At 38.2% G+C, this 20750-nt stretch overlaps 1 pseudogene; it reads left to right on the forward strand.

The window, feature by feature from the left end:
- The first annotated feature begins 3684 nt into the window (after window positions 1-3684).
- LOC137500456 (uncharacterized) lies at window positions 3685-4372 on the forward strand (annotated as a pseudogene).
- The last annotated feature ends 16378 nt before the right edge of the window (window positions 4373-20750 follow it).

Raw genomic sequence — 20750 nt, forward strand, 5'->3', positions numbered from 1 at the left:
AAATTCTAGGAAAGCACTGCATGTTGAACTATGAGCTCTTTACCATTAACAAACGTGAATACAGAATGCCAGTATCTTAAACTGTTCACGAGTTATACAGGTGGATTTCTTAGTTGAATAACCCGTGTAATTTGTTAATAATTGTTATTAGGATGTAAATCTACCTGGATGCCTCACAATCGTTGTCGGCAGGGTAGTTTCTTGCGATTCAGATCGAGCCGGTGGTGTTCTGTGATGATTCCTCTTCATTGATATTATGCGTTTGTAAGTGCCGGATCATCCCAGAAGCATTTCTGCCGATGTATTTTACTTCTTTTGAATAAGCAACACAGTGGGCTGTGCTATGTGACATCTCTTAAAAATAACCGATATCCACGACTAACGTTGCATTTCGGACATCGTCTTCAAGTTGTCGCGTACAATTAGACACAGTTCACACAGTGCACCGTCATATATAGAAGTACCTACCTAATTATGACGCCAATACTCTATAGCATTGTAGGTAGGCTAATTATTTCCTTCGTCACCAAAATATCGGTAAACACAAGCAGTGGTCATATGTTATTGAATGCGGGGTTTGATAACGATGTACACCTGCCTGTCGGAAGAATTGGAGCAAATTGAAGCAATTTAGATTGCACATTCCACTCATGCGCAATGGTGATTGCATATGCAGCAGGGCGCATCTTTCCTCATCTCGAGTTCGAACAATGCACGCCTCTAGTATCCAGTTACGTGTACCTACAGTAGCCGTCAGGTTCTGTACATAAACCACTCATTCGTGTACCTACCAGTGCATACAATGCCCGAATGCGTATCCTTTATAATTATGTTATACTGCGTCAAAATAGACCTCAGTATAAATGAACGCCCTAGTCATTGTTGACATGTATTTTCGAAAATGAGAAGGCCCGTGGTTGGCTATTCGCATATTCGGAACAAACAACATTCAGCTCCGACTACCTGTAGGCCTACGACACGCTGCTCGCCGCACGATGTGGGGACAACGCTCTCGAGATTTCTCGAAATTTCTCGCGAGAAATAATGCCTGCGCTAGTCTCGAGAAATCTCGAGACCTTGTCTCAGACTGCCCATCACTAGTTCATTACTGTTAGATCGCGAATGCAAGACGACCCTTGATTTTTCATACGTCTGAACGTAGTTTAAAAATTATTGTAGTGTATTATAGTAACTTATTTGGAATTAGAGTGCTTATTTTGAGGAGTCTTGTGAATTTCAAACATAAATTGTAATTTTCTTTTCTGTTTGTGCTTAGTAATAACCTGTTGCAATTAGAATACGTCTGAACGTAGTTTAAAATTATTGTAGTGTTTTATAGTATCTTATTAGAAAATAGTGTGTTTATTCTATTACTGTGAAATATTTATGTAGTATAGTAGAAGTATCTGTACCTAATAGTAACTCTCTTACTAGAATTCTGTTGTAGTAATAAGGGTAGACTTAACTGCAGTTTAGAATTGTGTAATTCTTGTGTATTATTCCCTGTTTCCAGTAATTGGGTAAAAGCAATTTTCATCCTGTTACGGTGTTGTAGGAAAACAAATCATACAACTAAGCAGTATTGTAGTGTAGTAGTAGCCTATATTAATTACCTTACTGTCGTGTGATCTTTGTAAACTATCCTAGACAATATTTCTTTCCTTTCATTTTTATTTTACACAAAATAAATTATCTTATTTTTTCTTTTCATTATTCAGTAAAGAATGGCTAAGGAGTGCAAGTGTAGGAATTGTGGGTGTGGGAGTATGAGGGAGGAGTTGGAGAGTTTGAAGGAGATAATTAGGATTCTCTTAGAGGACAGGAAGGAAAGTAGGCCTCCCTCAAACAATGTACAGGATACAGTAGGTGTAAAAGAGGGATGGGAAGGAAAGGGGGGAATTGTAGAAGATAGGTGGTCTAATGTTTTAAGGGGAAGGAGATTGCGGACTAAGGGCTCCATTCAGGATCAGAATTCAGGACAGGACAGGTGTCTGTGAGAAATCGGTACGAGTCACTGCAGGTAGAACAACCGAGGAAAGATGAGGAACAGGGAACTGTTGCTGAGAAGTGTGGAAGTAGGAGAAAGCAGAAAGGTAGGAAATGGAAATCTGGAGTAGTGGATAGGAAAAGACAGGTGGAACAGGGTCATGGGATGGAGAAAAGGGAGGAGGAAGTAGCTTCTGCAGCTGTCAGGAAAGATAGGACTGACCAGGAGGGGAGATCACATGAGGTGGGTAGGGTTGAGGCTCTGGTCATGGGGGTTCCATTGTTAGACATGTCAGGTGTGTGGAGGAAAGAGTACCAGGGTAGAGTGTTATCCAGGAATTAGGTTAAGGCAGTAGTTTAGGAAAGTCAAAGAGAAGGAGGAGGGAAAGGAGGAGGTGGCAGTGTTTTACGTTGGTACTAACAATGTAAGACAAGCAGGTATAAGTACCAACATAGTTGGGGGCATGTGGGACCTGGTAAATGCAGCACTGATGAACTTGAAGGAAGCAGAGATTGTTATCAGCAGAATACTGTGTGTAGAAGGGATACTGACTGGAAGGTGATTGGAGATTTAAATGAGACTATAGAGTGGGTATGTGGTAACTGGAAGTGAGATTTCTAGATCCTAATGGGTGGGTAGGAGATAGGGATCTGCAATCAGATGGCCTTCACTTAAACTGCAGTGGTACATATAAGTTAGAAAATTTGTTTGGGAGGGTAATAGGGAGGTACATTCAGGGAAACAGGGTGGTCTAGGGAGCAGTAATAAGGGAACAGGGAACTGGAAATCAAGTAGGGATGAGATAAAAATGTTAGTGCTGAACTGTAGAAGTATTGTAAAGAAAAGAATAGAAGTAAGTAATTTAATAGGTGTATATACTTACCAGATATTGTAATAGGAGTTGCATCATGCTGAGAAATGATATAATGGATGCAGAAATTTTCTCACGGAACTGGAGTGTGTATCGTAGGGATAGGATGGGAATGGTAGGAGGGGGAGTATTCATTCCGGCGAAAGAATTTGTAAGCTACGAAAAAGTTTAAGATGACAAACATGAAATTCTAGGTGCAGGGCTCATCTCTAAAGATAGCAGGGAACTTGATATCTTTGGAGTGTACAGACCGAGAAAGGGTAGCGCAGATGCTGATTCAGAATTACAGGGTTATTCTAAACGATTGTCGGGGTTTCATGAATTTTTTTCTGAAAACGTGGAAAACATACCATTTTTATTGTTGAAGTAACGGTTAGACAAACTCTCAAAGTTTTTGTTTTGCATCAACTGTAGTACATAAGTTACCACCAGATGGCAGTAATAGCAGTGTTTAACAAAATGGCGGTTAGCGATAAGGAGAAAGCTTTTTGTACTCTTGAATTTCATCAACACCGATCCGTTACCAGAGACCAGCGCCATTTTCGGACAAAATACGGGAAGGAGCCTCCTTCCGACAACTATTTGCAGATGGTACGTACAATTTGTGGATACAGGTTGTTTGTGCAAAGGGAAAAGCAGTGGGCATCCCGCTGTGTCAGAAGCGGATGTGAATCGTATTAGGGGTGTTTATCTCCATAGTTCTAAGAAATCAACTATGAGATGTAGCAGGGAACTGCAAGTTCCTCAAACCACAGTATGGCACGTGTTACGAAGGCGCCTAAAGGTAAAGCCATATCGCCTACAATTGTGTCAAGCCTAACAGCAAATGACAAAAGGCCTGTTTTTCAACTTTTGCGTGGCACTGCAGGAACGGATTGAAGAGGATGATAGTTTTCTTGACAGAGTAGTTTTCAGTGACAAAGCTACTTTTTATGCAAGTGGAAATGTAAACAAACAAAACGTTCGCATTTGGGGTGTAACGAACCTCCATTGTTATGTGGAACATGTGCGAGACTCTCCTAAAGGTGAATGTGTTCTGTGCCATTTCAAACACGAAGGTCTATGGCCCGTTCTTCTTCAATGAACAGACAGTAACAGGGCTAACTTACCTGGAAATGCTCACAGAATGGTTGTTACCCCAGTTGAGTGACGACAGGGATGATTTCGTGCTGCAACAGGATGGTGCACCACCTCATTTCCACAGGGAGGTTAAAGCATTTTTAAACCAAGAACTTCCACAACGATGGATGGGATGCGGAACGGAAGGTGATCTGATGCTCTTACCCTTTCCACCACGTTCACCAGATCTTACACCATGTGATTTCTTCCTGTGGGGATATGTTAAAGATCAGGTATTTGTTCCTCCTCTACTGGTGGATATTCAAGTGAAGCAGCTCAGCCAAGCCACCTTCGAAAGCATCACCGCTGCCATGTTGACTCGTGTGTGGGAAGAGATGGACTATCGAGTAGATGTGTGTAGAGTGACACAAGGCGCACATATCGAGCATTTGTAATGTACTATGCATGTCAAAATAAGTTTATGAGTTACAGTACACAATAAAACAGGATTCATATTCCTACGTCAATTGCACTGTGAGTTATGAATTTTTGTAACCCCGACAATCATTTAGAATAACCCTGTATTTAATAAGATAATCAGCTATATGGGAAACGATAAGGAAAGGAACACGATTGTAGGTGGTGATCTCAATTTAACAAATATCCATTGGGAAGGTAATGTGAACAACAGGAAGCATGACCAACAAATGGCAAATAAGTTAATATGGGAAGGGCATCTGATTCAAAAAGTGATGGAACCAACTACAGGGAACAATATTCTGGATGTGGTGCTGGTAATCCCAGTTGAGCTCTATAGAAAAACTGAAGTAATGGATGGTATTAATGATCACAAAGCTGTTTTTGTGGTAGTTAAAAATAAATGTGAAAGAAAGGAAGATATTAAAATTAGGACTATTAGGCAGTACCATATGGCTGATAAAACAGGCATGAGGGAGTTTTTAAAAAGTAACTATGATCGGTGGAAAACGGTAAATAAAAATGTAAACAGACTTTGGGATGGGTTTAAACTTAAAAGCAATTGTTGAGGAATATGAAAATAGGTTTTTTACCTTTAAAGGTGGTAAGGAATGGTACAGATTCACTATATTATAACAGAGAAGTAAAGAGTAAGAATAAGGAGGTGCAGGCTGGAAAGAAATAAAGTTAGAAATGGCCGTGGAAGTAAGGAGAAATTGGAGGGGCTTCCTAGGAAATTGAATCTAGCAAAGAAGTCAGCTACAGATAACATGAAGGCAAGCATAATTGGCAGTCATACAAATTTTAGTGAAAAATAGAAGAGTATGTATAGGTACTTCAAGACAGAAACAGGTTCCAAGGAGGATATTCCAGGAATCATTAATGAACAAGGGGAGTGTGTATGCAAGGATCTTCAAAAGACAGAAGTATTCAGTCAGCAGTATGTAAAGATTGTTGGTTACAAGGATAATGTCCATACAGAGGAGGTGACTAATACTAAAGAGTATTAAAATTTACCTATGACAACAATGACATTTACAGTATGATACAAAAGTTGAAAACTAGAAAAGCAGCTGGAATTGTTAAGGTTTTGGAGGATATACTAAAGATAATAGGTTGGGATATAGTACCATATCTGAAATACTTATTTGATTATTGTTTGCATGGAGGAGCTATACTAAATGAATGGAGAGTTGCTATAGTAGCCCCTGTGTATAAAGGAAAGGGTGATAGACATAAAAGCTGAAAATTACAGGCATTACAGGCAAAATTACATGACATGCATTGCATGTAAGCTTTGGGAAAGAATTCTTTCTGATTATATTAGACATGCTTGTGAAATTAATAACTGGTTTGATAGAAGGCAGTTTGGGTTTAGGAAAGGTTGTTCCACTGAAGCTCAACTTGTAGGAAACAGTAAGATATAGCAAATATCCTGGATTCAAGAGGTCAATTGGACAGTATTGCTATCACCTATCGAAAGCATTTGATAGGGTAGATCATGGGAGACTACGGGTAAAAATGAGTGCAATTGGACTTGACAAAAGAGTGACTGAATGGGTGGCTATGTTTCTAGAAAATAGAACTCAGAGAATTAGAGTAGGTGAAAATTTATCTGTCCCTGTAATAATTAAGAGGGGAATTCCTCAAGGCAGTATTATTGGACCTTTATGTTTTCATATATATCAATGATATGTGTAAAGAAGAGGAATCAGAGATAAGGCTTTTTGCAGATGATGTTATTCTCTATAGAGTAATAAATAAATTACAAGATTGCGAGCAACAGCAAAATGACCTTGATAATGTGAGATGGACAGTAGGTACGCAATGGTATGATGATAAACGGGGTTAAAAGTCAGGTTGTGAGTTTCACAAATAGGAAAAATCCTCTCAGTTTTAATTACTGCATTGATGGGGTGAAAGTTCCCTTTGGGGATTGTACCGGGTGGTACACCTCCACGTCGCTAATTCGAACTTTGCGCCAGTTGAAACCCCTCTACTGGAGGAAGCCGGAACTTTATCTACTGTGTTAATTTTCAAGTTTCTCAGAAGATGTCACTACTTGGAAATTTTGAAGTTTCTGAACTGGGTCGTTTTTGATGTATTTTTGTTTTGCCTGTAGTAAGAAGTGTGGACATTCTCTTCTAGATGGCACTACTGAAGAAATACAATTATGCACCCTGGTGCGAAGTGAAAGAACTATGTTTTTGAAGAAATTTGGTGTTCATAAGTTTGTTCTTTGTTAAATTTCTTTCAGTCATTGTTTAAGTTGGCAATATTAACCCTTTCTTTCCCCATGTTTTGAATTTACCAATCCCGAATTTCTCGAATTAATTTTCCACCAATAATGTGTTTCTTCTTCATCTTGTGTAGGGGTTTTCTTGGTTAGCCAATAAAATTCTTGTGGGAGGGTGTTCTCATTCTTGAAACGCCTCGAACTTTCCGCGAGAGTATATAAACTGCTGATTTTCGGGTCTCCGCGCCACTTCAGTAACATCTATCAGTGCGTAAAGTACGTAGCAGGGGACGGGAAGCGCCTCTTTCTTCGGGCAGCAGTTCAACCACAAGGTAATGGCCGTTTAATAACTTATTTTCTTGTTAGCTCAGCAGTTTAACTCTCGGGGCAGGTCCGAAGCTTTTCCACCATGTAACTTTTCCCCTAAAATGTAAAGACACTTAGTATCTATTCTATCTTTTAAACTACATATTGGGATAGAGAGTGCTTAACCCTCTCGAGCTCCCACTCATATTGCATTGAGGTGAACTTATTTTTCACAACCGTTTCTTCCTTAACGTAATGTAAATTGCTTCCTTCTAAAAGTCACCTCTTTAGTATGGGATTAGCCCTTGCAGTAACGGCCTAGTGCCAAGTAGGTTTTATATAAAGTGCGTTAGGAGTGCAAGAACGCCTCCTCTCAAGTTGGTATTTTAGAGGCCACGTAATTAACCTTTCCTTACTTAATAGGCCTCAGTAGGTTGGGTATTTTACCCCTGTTTTCATATCCTTGGAGGACAACTTGAAAGTGGAGTTTGGTGTGGCCTTGGATAGACTCTTACTTAAGAGCAGATTGCTCTTTCTAAAAATTTTGTTTCCTGCGCGCCTCGAGGAGGCTTTACTGTGTAATTGGGAGCAAGTGCTCCTGGGCATGATAGGGGTCTTCTGCCCCTTTGTTGAATTGTGTATATCGTAAAGTTGGGCTAATTGCTCAAGAATTGTGAGTCCGGGGCTCGAAGCCCAAATCCTGTGAATACTGTAATTGTACATTTGTTACCTTGCTACTCTGTACCTGCCATTCTTGTTATTTCTTGATTTTGCTGAGAAAATATAACCTTGTTAAATTTTATCTTAACTTTAATTTCGTATTCTGAGACCTGTTCACCCCCGCACCTTCTTTCACCTCTGCTGTTCCACAGATACCTCGGAACAAGTGGTAGCAGAGCGTGGTTGAATGGGTCTCAATTTAGCCCCTTTTGACGGCTAAACATTGCCTTATTTTTGAACTCTAACAATTTTCTCAGTTGCTGGAATTTTTTGATTTTTCCGTTTGTTTTCAAAATTGCTTTGTCATCATGCCCGGCCCTCGCGATGTTCTCCATCTTAACTATTTGCGCAAGGAGGAGTTGATCTATGAATTAACTATTATAAATGTGCAATCTGGAGGCACGGTTGCGGTAGACACAAATAAGGTTAGAGAGTCCTTTGATTTGCCCATTTCTATCCCCACTTTGGGAGAGAAAGAAATTGACGACTCTCTTTCCACGATCACTGACAATACTACTGAGCTAGCATCTGTAGTTAGTTTTTTTGAAGAAAATGATCCTTCTCCTAATCAAATTAAACGTGTGCAAGCCAGGTTATTTCATTTTTCTAATAGAGTTAATGATCTGTTGTCTCTGAAGTTGAATGACGTTCAGAGGAAGGAAGCTAGTATGGTTCTTGAAAATCTTTCTGAATTGTCCAGTAAGGTTACCCAATTGTTAACTGGGGAAGTTCCTCCCAAAACTGATCAACCCACTACGGTGAATGTAGGTAGCGAGGAAGAGCCTCCTAAGGGAGAAGTCAATAGGAAAACCGTTGGAGCTCAAACAATCTCTGCCCCATTGGACAACGAGTCTGAACACCGTACCTCGTTGAATAATGTACGTTCTGAATTAACGTCTTCGGGAGATGTTCAATAAATTTCCAATTCCTTTGCAATTTAAGAAAAGGCTAGAAAAACAACAGATAGGGAATCTGCCACTTGGGTGACTGCCCTAAATGCAAATCAGTAGTGATTGATTGATTGATTGATTGATTGATTCTGAGAAAAAACAGTCTTGGATTCGGAGAAATATGGTATTTCACAACAATAAAACAAGCAAGAAACAAAATGAAAAAATAACTACCGTAGGCCTACTCTGCAGTTATTCTACTTAGACTTGTTCTAATTATAAAATACTAGGAATAACAGGCTAACTATACAAATGTGTAGCTACACTAAGTACGTACATGTATGTATAAAATGAAGATCAACCTGAAGAAGCTGATCTTGAGTAAAGACAAATCTATGAAGCCACAATACTGTACTATAAAGACAAATAAAAGCTTGAGTCCATAGGCATCACTGGCCTCATGATTGGTGCTCCAGAGACCATTCCCAGCTCCTCGTGGACTTACTGGAAAGATCTGGACTAAGTGCTGACCTTCTTGACTCCATTGTGACAGCCGCATTAAAGGGGTCGATAGCCATCTTCAGAAACCACACCTATACACCACCCTGAAGCTACTTCATTTAAGTATTAGAAAATCTTTTGTGAAATAATATCTATTGGTTAAGGTACTCTTTGCTGGCCCCATGGTGTAGGGGTAGCATGCATGCCTCTTACCCGGAGGCCCCGAGTTTGATTCCCAGCCAAGTCAGGGATTTTTACCTGGATATGAGGGCTGGTTTGAGGTCCACTCAGCCTACGTGATTAGAATTGAGGAGCTGTCTGATGGTGAGATAGCAGCCCCGGTCTAAAAAACCAAGAAATGCGGCCGAGAGGATTCGTCCTGCTGACCACACAGATCCCCATAATCTGCAGGTTTTCGAGCTGAGCAGTGGTTGCTTGGTAGGCCAAGGCCCTTCAAGGTCTGTAGTGCCATGGGGGGCGGGGGTAAGGTACTCTTTGTTCTTGTGGCAGCCTGCAAGTTTTTTAATAAGATACCTAAAATACAGATTATTATTATTATTATTATTATTAATATTACTATTTGCAAACAAAAATGCACTACTATTACTACTGCTGAATCTAATAACTACACTGCAATTCTAAACTTCACTTAAAGAATATCTTAATTTCAACAAGTTAACAGAAATATAACACAAATGTGATGAAAACTAAATACTTACATTATTACAGCTGGTAGATTACTACTATTTTTCCTACTACACAGGACAGGAATTAAAACTGCCCTTAAATGCTGAAGAAAAACAAAAAGGATGTCTATAATAATTTCTCAATAACCTCTCTCAAAACTATGCTGGAGACTTTAAATGCAATTATCGGTATAAGATTCTAAATTTTTACTCTATCGTATGCTGACAATATGCCTTTGCTGGCAAGATGTGGTGTTTACACTGCACTCTGTCTTGTGGTATGGGCTAGAATCAATTTATTACTTTCAATGACCTGTCTCAGTCTCATCCTTGGCTTTAACAATATGAAAGTGACCGAGGTATGTGTGATGCTAGTAATACCATTCCTTGTGCAGACAGTCCCTGTTATGAATGGTGTGAAAATGTCACTCATAGGGTCGGTTGGTGCATGCACTTCAGTGGGCTTGGCAGCCTGATATGTAATAGCAACTTTTGGCTCTGTGAGGGAAGCAACGGGAAACTACCTTACTCATTTCCCTAGTATGCCTTTTCAGTGACGTCTAGGCTATCTATGACAGCTGAACTGTGCTGCAGTAATCATCAACACTACACAGACCGTTAACTATCTTGACAGTGAAATACTGTATATTCACTTCAACTCTTTATCAACAAAACTGACACTATTGTATTATTTATATCAAGAAATTATCACCTTCGTTGCAGGTGCTTTTGATCTTAACAATGCTAGGTAGACCTACTGTTTATGAAATACTGTGTCTAGTACCTAGGCCTATACGGATATAATTAAGCCAAAAAAATTGAATATTATATCCTATTTCCCCCAACTCTGATATGAAACAAAGTAAAGCTAACCTACGTAACCTGCAATACAAAATCTACCAAACACCAATGGAACTACTCAACGTGAAATTTTCATAAATGTTGCTAATCTTGGTTATTATCAACAAATACTAAAACATCAATATTTATTTCAGTAAATGGATCATACATACACAAAACTAACCATCTTTTAAAAGGTACTAACCACTTTACCTCCAGGATAAGAGTATTTTCAACAGCTGGCTGTCCACCAGCGAGTCCATATGACATGCCTTTAGGTCTTAAAAGTAGGTCTCGTTGCAGTATTTAATCTGGAAAGTATATGAGGAAATTTGGAGGAGGAAAGGAGGAAATCTTGTCTAATACAGTGTCCAAAAGAAATGACATTCAGTGTCCAAGTCCTCTTGTAATATGCCTCTTCAAACTAAAGAAGAGTGACAAAAGCTCAATCACTTGTATGTCTTCAGTTGGGAAAAATTTCCCCCAATATATTTGTCTCATCGTTGCTCTATTAAATCTTGCCGTACCATAAATTAAAACCAAATCACATATTTCATGATTTGACAAAGTCATTTTGCCTGCACTCAGAGCTCTGCAGGTGCACTGACCTCGAGACACACAGACTTGGAACACTGCACAACCTTGGAGGGGAAGGTGACCTGGGGAAATCACAGCTGTGTTAATGTTCTGTTTAGCAGTGCCTAGACTTTCCAAAAACACTGACTAAGAGTTAGCAATTTGTTTTCTCCAACACTACGTAAGATGCTGGTTTACTTGCTTGTTGTTCAAAGGGCCTTAACATCTAGGTCATTGGCCCACACTAATTAAGATAAGAGGAATTTGTTTTTAATATACACTGGTAGAAAAAAAATATCCGAACACCAAGAAGGGGTTGTGCTAGATTAACGAACGTTGGTAGGCATGTTTATACGTCTGAAAGATGACGTTGATTTAAATTTCCTGCAAATCGCATTAGTGTGGCGCTAGTACTGTGCGAGAGCATTAGTTACCTGCGAGATTGAACGGAGTGACTGTGACTGGGTCAATAATGCCTTTATGACAACAAAGAGGCTAATATCAACAGCTCACTGTGGTTGAACGAGGTCATATAATAGAGCTACGTGAAGGTGGATTTTCCTTCCGCGCTATTGCTGAACGGCTTGGCAGGAATGTCTCCACTGTGCATGCTTGCTGACAGAAGTGGTCACGAGGAGGTATGCTTGCAAGAAGACCGGGCTCCGGACGTCCCCGTGGCACCACCAAGAGAGAGGACCACCGTATTCGGCGTATGGCTGAGGCACAGCGGACTGCGTCTGCAGCAGCAATTCGAGCAGCAGTTGGCACCACAGTGATGCAACAAACTGTTCGAAATTGGTTACTTGAAGGACATCTCCAAGCCAGATGCCCTGCAGCGTGCATTCCACTTATCCCAAACTACTGCCGTCTGCGACTTCAGTGGTGTCAAACGAGAGCTCATTGGAGGATGGAGTAGAGGTTCATTGTGTTTTCCGATGAACGATGGTTCTGCCTTGGTGCCAGTGATGGCGGTATGTTGGTTAGAAGGAGGCCAGGTGAGCACCTGCATTCTACCTGTCCGCAGCGTCGACACAATGGATCTACACCGGGAGTTCCGTTCTGGGGGAGCAATTTTCTATGATAGCAAGAGCACACTCGTGGTTATCCCACGCACCCTGACTGTATCATGTTGCCTTGGCCTGCTCGATCCCCCAATCTGTCCCCAATCAAGCACATATGGGACATCATTGGACGACAACTCCAGCACCATCTACAAGCGTCATTGACAGACCAAGTGCAACAGGCATGGAACTCCATCCCACAAGCTGACATCCAGCACCTCTACGACACAATGCATGCACATTTTCATGCCTGCATTCAATAGTCAAGTGGATACACAGGTTCTTAACGGACCAACATGGCACATTTGCGATGACATTTCTCATGCAGATATTAACCTGTAGCCTTATAGGCTACCTTTAATCAAATATGTTACCTCCAAAAACATATTGTCAAAATTTCCGTATTCTACATTCCTTATTTCATGGGGTTTGGATAAATTTTTTCCTTCAGTGTTTTGACTTAGAATTCCATCTTCCACCACCATCCAAATGACATACCTTATTTCAATTATACTCTCTATATAAATGATTCCAGGAGAAGATTCCTTAGGTCTTAAAGTAGGTCTCATTGCAGTATTTAACATGGAATGTATACAAGGAAATCTAGAGGAGGAAAGAAGGAAATCTCAACTAATACAGTCTCCAAAAGAAGTGGCATCCGGTGTCCGAGTCCTCTTGTAATATGCCTCTTCAAACTGCATGGCTATGGAAATAGGGATTCAGTATATGTACACAACAAAAACCCTAGAGACAATGAGTGTTAGGTTAAAATTTCTTTCATTGTTCTCAATGTACAAATTATCCAATCTCATTTCTGTATGTCACACTATATACTTACTCCAAATTATCCAATAAGAAATAAACTTGCAAATTTTCACTGATGAACTTTTAATCTTTTGAAGGAAGGTTAAAAATCAGTGTATTTTCAAAACTTTGTGTTTGACTATGTGCCTTTTCTTTCAAATGTTAATATGAAAATCTATTAATTTTTAATCTTTTGGGCATTTCTTCATAATAAATACATCAGATTTTGAAATTTAATTTCTAATGTTGGAACTCTTCACCAATCACATAATTTACATGGAAGCATAAAGCCTAGAGCAAGTTTGATTAAACTTTGTAATACTAGTGTGACAACTAAGTGGTCATCTCATGCTGCCCACGATATTCGGACATAGTTATATTTTTCTGTTTATTCAATGAAATATTATGCAACAAATCAGTTACCATTATATCCTTAACCAATATGACTCATACTGTCATTATAATTTTGAAAATGAAACTCAATAATAATGTGCAAGTACAACTGTAAATATAATTTCACTTCTATATTGCACAGAATGAATAATCATAAATTACTGTACATAAAAATTACTTGCATTCTAATTTTTAAGAAATGTACAATACAATGAAGCAAGTAAGTAAAGAAATAACTTAACCAAACAACTTATACAAAAATAGGAGTGCAAATAAAGTTCTGACATGTTTCTATCATCTTTCTTAATACAGATAAAAAAAACAACTGATTTTACAATCCCTTTTCCTAAATGTGTTAATGTCAATTTCTATAACAAAAACTGGGTAGTAATGAAGTACTGGTATTTAATGCATATTTTCCATTCTCCAATTATAAGAGCACCAGACTCTCCAAATGAAACTTTCATGTGGGCTAAAGTCAGCTACAATGTACCGGTATCCATGTTCAGGAAATTATTGTTAACAATGAATGAAATAGGTGATGGCAGAGAAGCGACTTGGTTATCTCAAAATATGTGGAAAAATAAATAAAGAGAACAGACCACACAGTACCGGTTTCCCAGCTATTGATAAGGAATTATTATATATTGAATGTGATATTTTTTATTAACTTTTTTTGTGTTATAAGATAAATAAACTGAAGCCAGAACAATTGAAGAGTAAGGATTTTTGTAGAAAAAGATTAATAAATCACAGATTCTCATTTAGACAAAGAAGGAAAGTTAAAAAGAATCTTAGTTCTACAGCAAACCACATGACTTTTCCACGCAATGATTTCCCAGCATAATTTATTCTTTTGTCTGTCTAAATAGATAATCTAAATAATCTAAAGAAAGGGAAGATGTTCCATAATTTAGTCAAAGTGGTTTCGTGGGCAATGTAACCTACTCAGGCACATTAGGAAATGACAACTAATGTGAATAGGCCATAAGCTTTGGCATGGCAGTTTGATGACTGAAGTGAATGAAGGCAAAATACCAGACAAGCATCTCCATGGAACACCAAGAAAGATCTTCATGAACACATTCCTTGAGAACATTGGACTGAAAAGCTATGGAGAGGCAAAATATGCTGCTCAAAACCAAGCCAAATGGAGAGGACTCATTACAGGGGCAAACCAGTTGCAAGACGAAACCCCTCATGATGACAATGGTTTTGAGTAGCAGTTTCTTTATTATTATGTTTTATTAATTATGTATTATCCTCTTGTATTAATCTTTCTGAAAAAAAAAATTAAACTGTTTTGTGTTAATGTAATTATCCTTCATTATTAAAAATATTATATTGTATTTATGCTCAAATAGTTGTTGACACTATGAAAGTTGCAAAACAGAGCTAATATAGTGGATGTAAACTTCTTTTCTTCTTCTTTGTAAAAATATACAAAACAGAGCTTGAGAATATCCTCTTGCCAACAAGCATATATTTAAAAAAAAAAAAATGACCATTAATATAAGCTTACTAATTGTTAATTCAAAAGTTATGATGTATTAAAAGCCTTAAAACTCTAATTGTGCTCTTGGAAGTTAAAGAAGTGCGAAGAAATATAAAGCAATGTTAACCTCATCTTTCACGAAGGTGAAAGAAAATAAAGAAAAAGTAAAGCAGTAAGGAAGGAAAGATTGGAAAAGAGCAGTATTTGATAGAAATAGGAAAAGAATATAAAAGTTTGGAGAATGAAAGCTTATTATTTCATTGTGTTGTATCTAGGAATGATAATCTTTCAGAGATAAAAAGCAACCAATTCTGACTTACATTTACTTAGTATGTCATATCTTGTGAGACGCTTCAGATGTTTTGAAACAAGAGAAGATGTGACACATTCTACCCCACACATATTGAAAAGTAATGTTATATTTTAACTTGACATATCTGATATAGTATCGTAATTTTCAACTCAAAAGTAAATATGGTATAAATTCTTGAAGTCTGAAAAGTTTGGAAGTGAATTCAAACTGTAGGCAGTCCTACTGAATACAATCTACTTCAGAACCATATTATAAATCATCAAGACAAATGCTGTTTAATCTTTCTCAACAGTCTCTAGTAAGAATGTAAGTACTGGCAGGCCTATCAATAAAAGATGAGAAGTGGGAATGAGATTACATGAGACAGCCCATCATATTACTGTACCCATGGGCTTGTACTTCATCAGCTATCATTCATAACCATGAAAGAATAATTACACATAAGATGTCTTGATCAAAAAAGCCAGAAGAGGGCACTATTTTAAGAATAATAGCAGTTTAGATTTCATAAAAAATTCCAACTATTGGATGGTGGACAGTTTTATAATGCAACATAACTTACAAGCTTTTCAGTCTATCAAACATGAATATACTATTTAGAAAACACAAAAATTCCTGTAAAAAGGAACTTTTTTTTTTTTTAAGTTCCATACTCATGATCAAATACATCCAACATATTTTAACAGTGGTTGGTCATAAGACCCCCATCATTCTTTCAGAAGGCCACTACAGACTTCATAGTAGGAAAAAAAAAAAAAAAAAATCTGCAAAATGGTACCGGTATACTGATGACAGCTCAGAATAATAATAATTATTATAAATATAATAATAAAATTATTATTATATATTATTCATTGGGGCCATCTAGGACCATGTTACATTTGGCAGTGTGCTTCACTTTCTTTTGAGTCCAGAATTCCCTCATTCTCTGTGAGTGGGCCAGCTTGTGTTCCTCTGTCCAGGTGGTACCTTGTCTTCGTTTCGGTTGTTTGTCTCAGTTTAGCTAATTCGTCAGTATCTTTTTGCGGAAGAGATCCCTATTGAAGGAGTCTTCGGGTTTTATATGCAGCATTTGGAGGTCTCCATTGGTGTTCATAAACTGGGACATTGTGGTTTTGGGTTTGAATTCAAAAAAGTGAAAGGTCTGTTTAGTCAACCTGTTTCCGTCCACTCGTTTCAGATGACCATAATATCGTGCCCGTCTCTTGTGGATTGTTTCTGTAATTTTCTATATTTTACTGTACACTTCTTTGTTGGATTTTTTATAATGGGTGCCATTCTTATAATTGGATCCCACGATACTTCTGATGATTTTGCGGGTTCTTTTTATTTTTATTTTTTTACTCCAGTTCTTCGAGGAGTCCTTTATTAGCATTTAGGGATAGGGATTTGGCTGCATACATAACTACTGGCTTCAGAACAGTTTCATAATGATGTAGTTTTGGGATAGGCATTTTTTGTTGTAGACTGAACGCGATGTTTGATGGGCTATTTCAAGTTTGTGTACTCGTTTCTTACGTGCTTCTTTGTCCAGTCCATTTTTCATTATAATCTCACCCAGATACTAAATTTTTCTACTCGGTTGATCTTTCCGTATTTTGTCTGGGGTTTTGCTGGGGCATCTTTGGTGTTAGTCATTACTTTGGTTTTCTCAAAAGATATCAGCAAGCCAGTTTGTTCAGCGATTTCTTTTAGAAGGTCGATTTGCATCCTAGCAGTTTCTACATCGTTTGACAGAATGGTGATGTCATCAGCAAACGCTAGACAGTCGATCATGATTATTATTATTATTATTATTATTATTATTATTATTAACTAAACAATACTGTACAGCGAAGAAGTCTGAAATTTTTTGGACACATTTTTAGGATGGATAATAATACTCACAAAAAGATTATTTAATGTAACACATTCCCAAAAGAGGGGAATAAACTGGCTGAAGGAAACAAGAGGGAAGCTGAATGAATTGAACATCAGAGAAGACATCTTGACAAAAAATCACAAAGTCTTCAGGACCTCAGTAAATAAACACACATTTGTGGTAAAAAGTAGCAGCAGGACTGGTACATAAGTGGTCAGAAGAACAGACGAGGCAACACAGCGGGTTGATGAAGAGATTTTGGAAGAATAGGAAGGTGAAAGTTCATCAAGCCAATGAACAAGTTCCACATGCTCTGTGAATGGGCATAAAGAAACAAGAATAATAAACTTAAATTTCAAATCTGCAAAGACTGATTACATCACCAGAGGGCGACACAATGGAAAGTTACCAATAAACAAGCCAGCTGACATCATGCCAGTGACAGCGCATTGCACATAATAGTTCTAGGTGGACAAGTGAGGAAAGAAGAACAAAATGAGGAGAACTTCATTAATAAGTTATAACATTTCAAGAATTATTAGAAGAGTGGTCACAGGTTATAAAATAAATGCTTTTACACTTCTCAGTAACATTAATTTAAATAAAATAAATTTAAATCATTATTAAATTATAAATGTGATTTGATACAATCTGATGATTTTCTTTCAAGAGTGAAACGTCATTCCACGGTGAATTTCTCTCATCGGTTAGCCGGAAGGCGTGCCCAGCTTACCTGCCTCCTGTTGATCATCATTTCCCATTACACAGAGCAGTGACAGCAGTGAGGAATGCCTGCACTTTGCATTTCAGGTCCGTGCGTAGAATGTGTATTAAGTGTTGATCTGCCGCTCCAACTGTTCTCGAGTTTGTGGTATAATTCCCATAATGCCCCCACATGTGCACACTGTAGAGGAAAGGGCATTTATGTACAATTATGCAAAAACAGAGTCTTGCAGAGAAGTTATTAGGCGAATTGTAACAATTTCCAGGTGTACGCCCTCTACATAGAGAGACCGTACGGAAACTTGCAAACAAATTGAGAGGAACTGGTTCGATAAGAAGCGAAGTGTTAAAAAACATGCACGTAACGAGGATAAAGTAAATGAAATCACAGAAAGATTAGAACATATGCCCACAAAATCCCTAGGACGACTTGGACAAGAAGCTGGGGTTTCGAAGAGCTCAGTATCACGGGCTACGAAAATGTTAAACATTTTCCAGTATCTCCTGTCATAAGGTACGAGCTTATTTTCTTAATTACTAATTTTCTTAATTTTAATATTATCTCATGTCATGCACGGATAAAGCGAGCGAAGTGCTGGCCTTGTTGTTATGCCGTGGAATGGGGAGTTATGAGTCAACAGGAGGCAGGTAAGCTGGGCGCGCCTGCCGACCAACCGATGACAAACTCGCTGTATTTTTAATTAAATTTCTTTTTTCAGGTATAATCTCTCGTTAACTGTTTTCTTTTTCAAGTTTTTCTAAATTTCATTTCATCATAAATTAGTTTTCACAGACTGAAGAACCTAACGGAGTTGAAACTGAAAAGAAATGGCTTCCACTATAAAAAATCTGAAGATTGTACGTATGATAGCAATATGCTATTCCTTTTCTGAGACACTACACTTGACAAACTAGTGACAGAAACTCTTATTCATTGTAGAAGTCTTAAAGGATAGTTCACATTCAGGTTTCCAATTATACAGTCCATGTTCTGTACCAGGATTACTTGGTACAAGAACTGGGAAAGATCCAAAGGAAAGCAGCATGATTTGCTCTGGGCGATTTCCGATAAAAGAATAGTGTTACAAAAAGTTGCAAACATTGGGCTGAGAAGACTTGGAAGTAAGGAAACGAGCTGCTCGACTAAGCAGAATGTACAGTATAACAATTCCAACTTGTTATGTTTCAGATGTTCCACCTTTCCACCACTTTAATGTTTTCTATGAAAAACAGAACATGTACCGACTATTTTTTTTGCTATTTACTTTACAGTGCACCAACACAGATAGGTCTTATGGCGACGATGGGATAGGAAAGGCCTAGGAATGGGAAGGAAGCGGCCGTAGTCTTAAGGTACGACCCCGGCATTTTCCTGGTGTGAAAATGGGAAACCACTGAAAACCATCTTCGGGGCTGCTGACAGTGAGTTCCGAACCCACTATATCCCAGATGCAAGCTCACAGCTGCGCGTCCCTAACCGCTCGGCCAACTTGCTCGGTGTACCGACTAATTTTAACATAAAATATTATTATTTTAGTCTAAGAAAAATCGTAAGATTTTTTAAAGTGGTAGAAAGGTGGAACTTCTCAAACTTATAATTTGGAATTTGTTATATATAATAATTCCACCACAGACCAATATGAAATTCATTCCTTGTAATAAGCAGAATATTTCAAGCTGTCAGTGGAGAGATGGCTTGGAATGACTTAGTAGACGAATCACAACTCTGCTATTTCATGGGGTTCTAAACAAATACTCCATAATTATTTGTAGAGAAGACTAAACGCCCCATTCACAGAACTAGACCCATTTACTTCGGGTACCCAAATGTTCTTAAAACTAGAATTCTCAATAAGAAGTAATTTTCTTATTAACTTCGACAGACTTTTTTAAGTTGTCCTTGAGAGCAAGTAACGCAGCTCCTGGTAGTGCGGGCACCACATATCCTAACCAACCATCTAGGCACCTACCCATGCAAATCACCTCCGGTGCGGACGTTACCTTAGGGAAGCTATTACCTGGGTGACAGCCCTAAATGCAGATCAATGGTAACTCACTGACTGACTGACTGACTGACTGATTAACTGACTGACTGATTCTGTGGGAATTACTGTATTCATTTAGTGTAACAAACTTGTATAATTAAGTGAGCTGCATAAAATGGAGATAGATTATATAATGATCAGAAATGTACCATGGATGGAAGAAAACTTCATAGTAGTTCTCGTAACAGTGGTGGTGGTGGTGGTGGTGATTATTGTTTAAAGAGAAAATACAACTAGGCAACCATCCTCTTCTCATAACAATGTGCCTTACTGAACTATGAATATTTGGAATACAAGAAACGCCGCATATTTGTGGGGCAATTCAAAGACAAAATGCCTGAGCAATTGCATACTTTTCAGTATGAGAGCCCAAGTCGGCAGGTTCAAATCTGGCTCAGTCCGGTGGTGTATTTGAAGGTGTTTAAATATGTCAGTCTCACGTCAGTAGGTGGCACATAAAACAAGTTGCCTATTTTTTTTTTTTTATCAATCAATACTGATCTGCATTTAGGACAGTCGCCCAGGTGGCAGATCCCCTATCTGTTGTTTTCCTAGCCTTTTCCTAAATGATTTCAAACACTTGTGGGAAAAAACAGCACCTCGGCATATCCAAATACCTTAAGTAGATGGGACGTGAAACTAATATCATCATTTATCCAATGATATCCCACTTTGGACCCGTTTTCCATTTTCTTGATGATGTCTATTCTAATTTAAAATAAACTTTGTGTCTCCCTAATCTATTTCTATTATGCCTGATCATCTTTACATTTTTAAATTAATATTTTTGCAAGTCTAATATCATCAGAGTGTAATCCTATAACATTTTTCTTTTAAACATGCAATAATATAAGTGGGACTATAAAATGCTAATGAGCTAATGGCTAATTTGATATTGTCCCTCTT

This window comes from Anabrus simplex, chromosome 4 (assembly GCF_040414725.1).
Source record: "Anabrus simplex isolate iqAnaSimp1 chromosome 4, ASM4041472v1, whole genome shotgun sequence".
NCBI classification, from domain to species: Eukaryota; Metazoa; Arthropoda; class Insecta; order Orthoptera; family Tettigoniidae; genus Anabrus; species Anabrus simplex.